The sequence below is a fragment of the Triticum urartu genome, chromosome 6A, assembly GCF_056163025.1.
Source record: "Triticum urartu cultivar PI428250 chromosome 6A, HENAU_Tu73, whole genome shotgun sequence".
Taxonomy (NCBI): Eukaryota; Viridiplantae; Streptophyta; class Magnoliopsida; order Poales; family Poaceae; genus Triticum; species Triticum urartu.
The window spans coordinates 185,732,080-185,741,799 of record NC_141878.1 but is presented as its reverse complement, the minus strand read 5'-3'; the positions used below and the strand labels follow the sequence as shown (position 1 = coordinate 185,741,799).

At 49.1% G+C, this 9,720-nt stretch overlaps 1 pseudogene; it reads right to left on the bottom strand.

Moving 5' to 3' along the window:
* Positions 1-1,927: 1,927 nt before the first annotated feature.
* On the bottom strand, positions 1,928-3,525 carry LOC147964678 (uncharacterized; annotated as a pseudogene).
* Between the last annotated feature and the right edge of the window lie 6,195 nt (positions 3,526-9,720).

Here is a 9,720-nt window from a genome sequence, read left to right as displayed (position 1 = left end):
CCGGGAATACTTTCCCGGATGTTTCCCCCTTTCACCGGTACCACCTCGTACCGCGTTAGGGTACACCTAGCATCACGCTTTGTCATGTCATGCATCGTCTTGCATTTGTTTGCATTATATTTATTGCTTCTTCCCCCTCTTCTCTCGCTAGACACCGAGACCGACGCCGCTGCTACCCAGTTCGACTACGGTGTTGACGACCACTCTCTCTTGCCAGAGTAACCAGGCAAGCCCCCCCTTTGATCACCAGATATCGCCTACTCTTCTCTATACTGCTTGCATTAGAGTAGTGTAGCATGTTACTGCTTTCCGTTATTCCTATCCTGATGCATAGCCTGTCCTTGCTACTACTGTTGTTACCATTACCTGCTATCCTACTGCTTAGTATAGAATGCTAGTGTTCCATCAGTGGCCCTACACTCTTGTCCGTCTGCCATGCTATACTACTAGGCCGTGATCACTTTGGGAGGTGATCACGGACATATACTATATACTTTACACAGTTACATTACCTGTGGTACTGTTCGGAGTTGGGGGCTGAAGGGGCAGGTGGCTCCATCCCGGTAGAGGTGGGCCTGGGTTCCCGACGGCCCCGGACTGTTACTTTGTGGCGGAGCGACAGGGCAGGTTGAGACCACCTAGGAGAGAGGTGGGCCTGGCCCTAGTCGGTGTTCGCGGATACTTAACACGTTTAACGAGATCTTGGTATTTGATCTGAGTCTGGCTATTGGCCTATACGCACTAACCATCTACGCGGGGACAGTTATGGGCACTCGACGTCGTGGTATCAGCCGAAGCCTTCGTGATGTCAGCGACTGAGTGGCGCGCGCCGGATTGGACCGTAAGCCTGCTCTTGTATTAAGGGGGCTAGTTCTGCTTCCGGCCGCGTACGCAACGTGCAGGTGTGCAATGGGCGATGGGCCCAGACCCCTGCGCCATAGGATTTAGACCGGCGTGCTGACCTCTCTGTTGTGCCTAGGTAGGGCTGCGACGTGTTGATCTTCCTAGGCCGGGCATGACCTAGGAAAGTGTGTCCGGCCAAATGGGATCGAGCGTGTTGGGTTATGTGGTGCACCCCTGCAGGGAAGTTAATCTATTCGAATAGCCGTGATCTTCGGTAACAGGACGACTTGGAGTTGTACCTTGACCTTATGACAACTAGAACCGGATACTTAATAAAACACACCCTTCCAAGTGCCAGATACAACCGGTGATCGCTCTCTCACAGGGCGATGAGGGGAGGATCATCGGTTAGGATTATGCTATACGATGCTACTTGATGCTACTTGGTGAACTTACCATCTACTCTCTCCTACATGGTGCAAGATGGAGGTGGCCAGAAGCGTAGTCTTCGACAGGATTAGTTATCCCCCTCTTATTCTGGCATTCTGCGGTTCAGTCCACATATGATACCCTTATTCCATTTGATACCCATGCATATGTAGTGTAGCTCCTTGCTTGCGAGTACTTTGGATGAGTACTCACGGTTGCTTTCTCCCCCTTTTTCCCCCTTTCCTTTCTTTCTGGTTGTCGCAACCAGATGCTGGAGTCCAGGAGCCAGACGCGACCGTTGATGACGACTACTACTACTCGGGAGGTGCCTACTACTACGTGCAGCCCGCTGACGGCGACCAGGAGTAGTTTAGGAGGATCCCAGGCAGGAGGCCTGCGCCTCTTTCGATTTGTATCCCAGTTTGTGTTAGCCTTCTTAAGGCAAACTTGTTTAACTTATGTCTGTATTCAGATATTGTTGCTTCCGCTGACTCGTCTATGATCGAGCTCTTGTATTCGAGCCCTCGAGGCCCCTGGCTTGTAATATGATGCTTGTATGACTTATTTTATTTGTAGAGTTGTGTTGTGATATCTTCCCGTGAGTCCCTGATCTTGATCGTACACGTTTGCGTGTATGATTAGTGTACGATTGAAACGGGGGCGCCACACCCTGCCTCGCAGGGTCCACCGCTCTGGTGTCAGTCTCGTCAATACGGTCAAACACACTAGACGTCTTCTGTCTAGTATCACGAATGAAGGTATCATTGCCCACTTGCCTGTCAGGATCGCCTTTAGCTACCCAATGTTGATTTGGCCTCCTCTTCCTGTCCTTACGATCATGCTGATCCGGGCTCCTCGAAGATCTTGGCACATATTCCTGTCTAGGTAGCCGGACGTACCTACCACTGACCAGCTCTTTCTGCCTATATCTGTTGTGACCATCGAAGCCTTCATTGTCCCTCTCCTTCTGCTGCCTATATTGGTTGCGAAGTTCAGCCTGTCTATATAACTATCGTTGCTTCAAGTCATTCCTCAGATCCTTCTCCCTCTTCTCCTCCAAATCATCACGCAGGTCCCGTCCCCTCTGCCCAGCTGGCTAGTGCCGATTTTTGCTAGGGTTGTTCACCTCATGTTCATCTTGCCTGATATTACCGCCAGTGCGGGAATCGGCCGATCCATAAAATTCCTTATTCAGATTCCTCTTCGCTGGTATGTCCCGAACGAACACACCACTTTTCCTTCCCTTGTCTCCCTTCCATCTCATATGTCCATCAGTAGACTGTGCACTGTTGTAACTAGTGGCACTATGTGTGCCTCTAGAAGGCCCCTCCTTGAAAGAAGAGGATCTTCCCGGCGATGCCCGCAGCCACTCGCCCCACTGAAGATCTAATTGCACCGGGGGTAGGTATCCTTCCACCCCATGTACCAGCCAACTGCAGTCAAAACAAAAATGTGGGATCTTCTCATATTCCAAGTCATACCATACTCCTCCATATCATCCTCCGACTCCTTCAGGTTAAAACCTCGCACCAGTGGCTCAAAGATCGACAGTTTGGTCCAAATTCTGAGTTGCGTTCCTTTTGCGAAACCGTCCTTCTCCACATCCACACACACTGTTTTACCGATCCAATTACCCAGCGCCTCTCCAAAGGCTTTGCATCGCTGATCTAAAGGAAGGTCAGTGACACGAACCCAACACTCCACCGTATCAAAGACCATCTCCGATGGCCTTACCTTTCCTTCATAGTCCTTTAGCACCAGTACATTGAAATCGTATTGCCAAGGTTCGTTGTTTAAAGCATGCTTCCAGTCCCCCTCGCTGCCAAAGTGCACCTCAAACATGTTCTTCCCTATCTCTTTGAATTTTTCCTCACGATGCAGTCCCCATGCCTTGTACATGGCCTTCTCTAACCCCTTGAAATTCACAGCTCTAGGGGTGAAAGCCTTCCCTACCGCTGCCCACTTTGTCGTTCTGGGGCGCTCCTGTCCAACCGCGCTGAAGATAAACCCTGCATCTTCTTTCTATGTTAAGACCAGGTCACCCATCCTTGCTACCAGGCGCGTTGCCTCCTCCGATCCCTTGCCCTCCACCAGTGACTTTGACGCGTTCCTGCTTTGCGAGCCTTGTGCCGCCCTCACGAAGGACGCCGTCGCCTCTCGTGGTGTGGTCGCCGCCTTTGGGGTCGAAGCTACCTTCGCTGCCGCCGCCGATCTAGTAGTCGCAGTACCACCACGTTTTTCTTTCTCCGCCATGGCTCCGCCACAGATCAATCAACACCGATCTGCTCATGCAAGGAAGCGTCATCGCCCCTTCACCAGCAACCAGAACCCTCACCACCACCGCACAGAAACCCTAACCCTAGCGCCTGATGCGATCGCCTCGCAATCGCCGCAGTCGCCTCTCCTGTTACCGCTTCGAGGTGGACCCGCGTGTTGAAGTTGCTATCTCGTGACAGGTGATTTGTTACAGCCAACAAAATCGGTTGTATCCCCCCCCACCCCCGCAAAAGAATAATATAAAAACGGTTGTATCCTACCGGATCCCTGACAAAAGAAAAACAACTACGATGTTCCTACCGCATGCACCTCGTAGGGTCCACCAAGAAACAGCATGCCAATCTTTTGGCGAAGCTCTTGCTCGCCCACGCCTTCGCCTACGCATCGGTGAAATTTACACGAAGGGACGCCCATGTCGTAGGGCGAGCCAAATCCCTGGCATCAATCCAAACAACCACCAAATCTCATGGGCTAGCCAAAATTTTGGCATGGTCGGTTTTGGTAGTAATCCAAACAGCCCCGTAAGCTTTGTATCAATGGAGGAAAGAGGAATGAACTCATCATCCACTTACCCCCTTTGAAGAAGAAGGGTGGTTTATATAGTAGTCGTTTTTTAGGTTTTTTGTTTCTTTTTGTTTTTTTGATTGTGTGCATCCGTCATGTCATTAGGACACTGCGTTGTTGCAGAGGCTAGGTGTAATTGATATCTTTACGATATTAATATATACTCTTCATCAAAAAATACACACAACCCAAAAAAATCAGACATAAGTTGAACACTTTGACTTGTCAGGTAGTCTGGGCTAGTTTCCCACCTAGTGTCTGGCCTTATCCAGAGCATGAGTGCACCGTGGGTCCGATGATTGTTCCAAGAACTGACCCAAGGTGCATCCCCTCTTTATAGTGTGGTGTACCTATGGAAATTCAATATAGCTCATACGTCTATATGTTCTCATTATCCTAACCCATGGTCTGTCTTGGGATATGAGCTCCCACTGATATTTCCTTCCGTATTTTGGTTTTGGGTCAGTTCTTGGAATAGTCATCGGACCCACTCCTGCTCACCATTTATTGTGGGAATAGCGGTTTGCTGTTGTGTTGTTCATGCATTTAGGACAGCTTCCTTGCTATTATCTGGACCTGGGTGTGAGTTGGATGTCGAAGGGCAATTTTGCTTAGAGCATCTTCAACCGTTGGCCCCTCAGGAGGCGCTAAAAATCGTTTATGGGGGCGCACCGGCGTAAACCGCGTGCTGGGGGCGTGATGCCCTCTAGTCGCTATCTCCTTCAGGGCCCGGCGCTGCCGGACCATTTCGTCGCGGAGGTAGTCGTCTCGCGCCCACCGTACGGTGTCCTCGTCGGAGAAGTCGTGCCGGCTATCTTCTCGTACTCCGCAGGGAGGCCGGGCTCCGGCTTCGGCCTGACGAGGACGAGGTGGCCAGAGGCGGGGGCGGAGTCATCGGTGCGGACGCCGGAGCTGCGGGTGCGCATGCTGACAAGCGTGTCCTGGGGCTCCGGTTTGACGGGACGGAGGTTGGGAGAGTCGGACGAGCAGCCGGACGAGGAGGAGGACGCCCCCGGGTCTATGCGCCTCGGCGTCCACGAGCTCCCACGTCGACGAGAGATGGACGGGGGAGCGGGGTACTCCAGCCTCAGCATGTTGCCGCCCTCGATGTACTCGAGGACGGCCTCCAGCGTGCGGCCGGGCACGCCCCACCATCGGCGCCGGCCTTCGGAGTTGAGCCTTCCGGAGGGCACGACGCCGTTGGTGGCCTCGAGCTGCTCGGCGTTGCGGCGGCGGAAGTATGGCTCCCAGAGCGGGCTGTCGGGGACGTAGCGTGGACCTTCCCTCGCCGCCCGCGGCAGAGAGGTGCGGATACGCGCGATCCCCGCACGCCACGCTGCCCCAGTGGGCGGTGGTGGCACCGGGACCCTGCCGGCGTTGATCCTTCACGACCCGGGCACCCGCATGTCCGGCGGGACCGAGTACTCGGCCTCGAAGAGGAGCCGAGTTTCGTCCTCGTGAAGGTGGTGGCGGTCGAAGCCGTTCGCCGCCGCACCGTCGCCTGGGAAGTGCTCGGCCATGCTTTGAACTGGAGACGGTGAGAGGAGAGGGAGGAAAGGGGGAGAAATGGCGTTGTGGCGGTGGAGACTCTGTGCGTGTCACCAGCGCGCTGGGGGTCGGCTTATATATGCGCGGCCGCCGCGTGTACGCGTGGCGGGCGAGGGGACGCGCGTCGTCCGGTCACTCCGCCGCCCGTGAGGCATCAATGGAGGAGGCTGATCGGCGCGGCAGCGCGCGACAGCTTTGGCATTGATTCGCCGCGGGAAACGAGACAATGAGGACGACGAAGCGGCGAGAAGAGAGACGAGTCGCTGGCAAGAAGGGCCCGTGGGTGTTTCGCGCCAAAAATGATTCGCCCGGCGCCCCCGAGCGTCCCCAGCGCGTCGGGTTCAGGTTGGGTCCGCCGGCGCCAATTTCGGTCCGAGCCGGCGAAAAATGGACCCTTGAGGACGCGACTGGGCTGATTTTTCGACGCCGGCGGCCAAAAAATTGCCAAAGGGGCCTTGTTGGGGGCGCGGCTAGAGATGCTCTTAGCATGTTGAGAGCAACTTAAATTATATTAAGCCAGACCTGTTAAGATTCTTTTTAGGTGCAGCTCCGCCTAACATACTTTTGTACTCCATACACTTTGAAAAATGATTGTTTATACTAGTACTACTTACAAACAACCTAAAATACGGTGATAGTGTACATACTCCTTCCGTCTGTTGAAAAGTGTATATTTAGAAATTTTAAGACAAATTATGAAGTTGAGTAAAAAATGTATTGGAAAGATGCAAGTCATCATTTCTCCCCTCTTTAATTACCCAACCCCCAATGATCTAAGTGCTTGTAGAAATTAAGAAGCCCATATGTAGATTGCTATTTGTCTTGATTACCGTGTGACGAGGGAGAAGTATTTTTTTTCTCACTTTAAAATGCATTGGGAAGATAGAAGTACACTCTTTTATGGATAAATTTTAAAAATAGATGTACACTCTTCACCGGACGAAGGGAGTATGTACAACTTAAAAATGATTGTTTATACACTTTGAAAAATGATTGTTTATACCCTTCGCTCATGCCCACATGCGAAACTCCAATCTAGGGTTTCCTTGCCTCTCGCCGGCGCCGCCGGTCCGCCTCATCTCCTATGGTCCTTGGACCATGGAGGCACGATGGATCCCGGCCCTTGCCAGCGGGAGGGCTTCGTTTTTAGATGATTTTTTGAGTTTTGTTAGGGTTTGTGCCATGTTCAAGAAGACGAGGCGGCGGCGGCTTCTTGAAGATGGAATAAGGTCCTCCCCGTCTAGCCCATGTCGCGGTGATGTTTCAAGCATCGTCGGAAGGCGTGTGGAGGTTTGTCTCCGACTGATTTCGTGGGATCCGATCGGCGTTTGCCTTCGGTGGATCCGACTGGATCCGGTCTTCGTTCGTCTACATTTGTGTGTCTGCAGGTTGGATCCTTCCGGTTTATGCTTCTCTTCATCGGCGGCGGTTGCTGTTCTGATGCGCTGGTCCTATGGGGCCTTAGCACGACGACTTTCCGACTGTCTACTATAATAATATTTGTTCGGCTCCGATGAGGGAGGGGCGATGATGACGGCGCGCCTTCGAACCTGGATGTAAATTTTACTTCTAGTGTTCTTTGTACTATCTTAACAGTTGATGAATAGATCGGAAATTTTCTCACAAAAAATACCTAAAAGACATGTTGTACAAATTTGTTCTATACACGTTCTGATGTCAAAAAAAAAAACTTGTACTGCATCCTGCTGCTACCGGCCGTCCACGACAGTTTCTTTACCCAACTCAATCTGGTTGGACCCTGCACAAGAATTCCGGATCCTTGGCACAAATCTCATCGAAAACCTCTATGGCCTTTCTCACATCATCTGCCTCGTCTCTACTGATCTGGCTACACAGATTGCTAAGAGATCAGTACAGGCTCCAACTTATAACCATCAAATCACAGTGAGATGAGGCATTAAGAAACAAAGCTGAATTCCCACTTCCAAAGAAAAATTGATGGAACCTGATAACATAGTACCAGTATAAGTAGACCACTTGACTGAGATTGATTCTAAATGTTCATTCAGAAATAGCCACAAGCAAAGGTCGAGCAGTGAGAATATTCTGGCACTTATTGTAAAATGAGCAAAAAAAATCAAAGTAAAGCTATCTACAGAAAATGAGAAAAAAGAAGCATCATAACCTTTATTCTAAAATGAGCAAAACATCAGAGTAAGCTTATATAATTTGCAGTAATCTGCAAGGAAAATGTGGCATACAATGCTTAATTTGCAGGATCCAAAATTTACAAGCTACTTAATTTGCAGGATCCAAATTTTACAAGCTTATATAATCAGTGGGGAGAAAAGAGCAAAGATGTAATCACCTGCAGATAAGGGACGTTAAGCCTGGACCTATGATAGAACATTAGGCACAATGGTGTTTAGGCTTCAGCAGACCAAGTCAACTATAGGCATGCATTAGTCAGTGATGGTTATTAGGTTCACGTTCACCTCAACATCCATCTTAGGAGCAATCTTCTTACCAGCGGCCAGCGGGTCTGTTTGGACAGACATTGAGGCTTCCTCACCATGGAGCCCCAAGATCTCCAGAGCCTTGGTCCAGAATCCATACAGATGCGAACCGTCCGTGGAGTGGGCCATGACTCCAGTCGTCACACCCTGAGCCACGTGCGTCAGATGTACATACGTATTATCACTGTATTCCGGCGAGCCACCAATTTCCCCAGCTCGCACCCATTCGCATTAACTGCTGCTGCACAGTTCATCATGCTGCTACTTGCGGCCAGATAATATGAGCAAATGCCGATACGAGCCATATCGCTGCTCTCGATGTACCTACAACTCAAAAATGATAAATTATTGGTGCAAATTAGGCATGTCGTTTTTTTTTTGTCCTTTAAGCTTGGGGTCGCAAACCATATGTTGCACTTTCGTAGATGTGTAAACTCAAACATGCTCAAAACATAGTTAGCCGTCTAATCACTATTGTCATTAACACCAAAACTGTTACTAGGGGCGGATATCCTTTTAGTAACATCATGAGCTATCCATTTGCGTAATTTTGTGACCATATTTATCACTGTTGTCAACAAAACGAAAATAATATGACTCTGTGTCCAATCTCTTGAACTGAAATTCAGTGAAATGAACTTGCATAACCCTAGTTTTTACTAGATCGCCATAACCCTAGTTTTTATTAGATCTCCATAACCCTAGTTATGTATGTAGCATCACCACAAAGTTATTATGCCCCTTTTCAGTATAGCCCTCCAATGGCCGACAATTTGTAGGTTCACACCATCCAACAATGAACATCTTCAATTTTTCCATAATTAAAGAAGGCCGGTACATAGTGGCGCCGCCCAGATGTCTTCCAATGATTCGTCTCCTCCCTATTCACGCTCATGAACTCATACAACAACATAACATCATCAATGCTTCCCTAACATATTTTTTTAATTCATCTCTCAAACCATTAATACAAGTGACGATTTGCTTTCAATTTGCTTCCTCACAATGAGATCTTCGAAACTACGTTCAATTGATGTATTTTGACAACCTTTTTTTTGAAACTCGACATATTACTATCACTTACTTATCAGTTATAAACCACATAGTTGTCAGATAAAATTAACTTTGTAGTCAGGTTACTAAACGTCGATCTACATCAACATAACACTAGCTTCATGGTACTGGTATAAGTTGATGCCATTGTTAAGTGTTTTTAACACTTGAATACTCACTCTCTAGCTCTATGTAAGGTTGCAGAATGTCTAGAAACATAAGAAACTATTACCTGGTAACTTTACACAATCATCGTGGAAACTATTCAATGTTAAGATGGCAACTATGTTGGTATAATTTCGCAACTAGTGGCAACAAAAAAATACATTGGAACGTGCTAACATGGGATCTTGTTTAGAAGCCTCGTCAATACGAACTCAGCGATGAAGATGGATCATGAATCGAACTGACTTTTTATGAGATAAACCATTTTGAAAATGTGAATTTAGCAATGGAATGTGATGAATTGATGATGTGAGCATGAGGTGGAGTCAGAATGGCAAAGGGGAGAAACCCGTTGGGTATTACC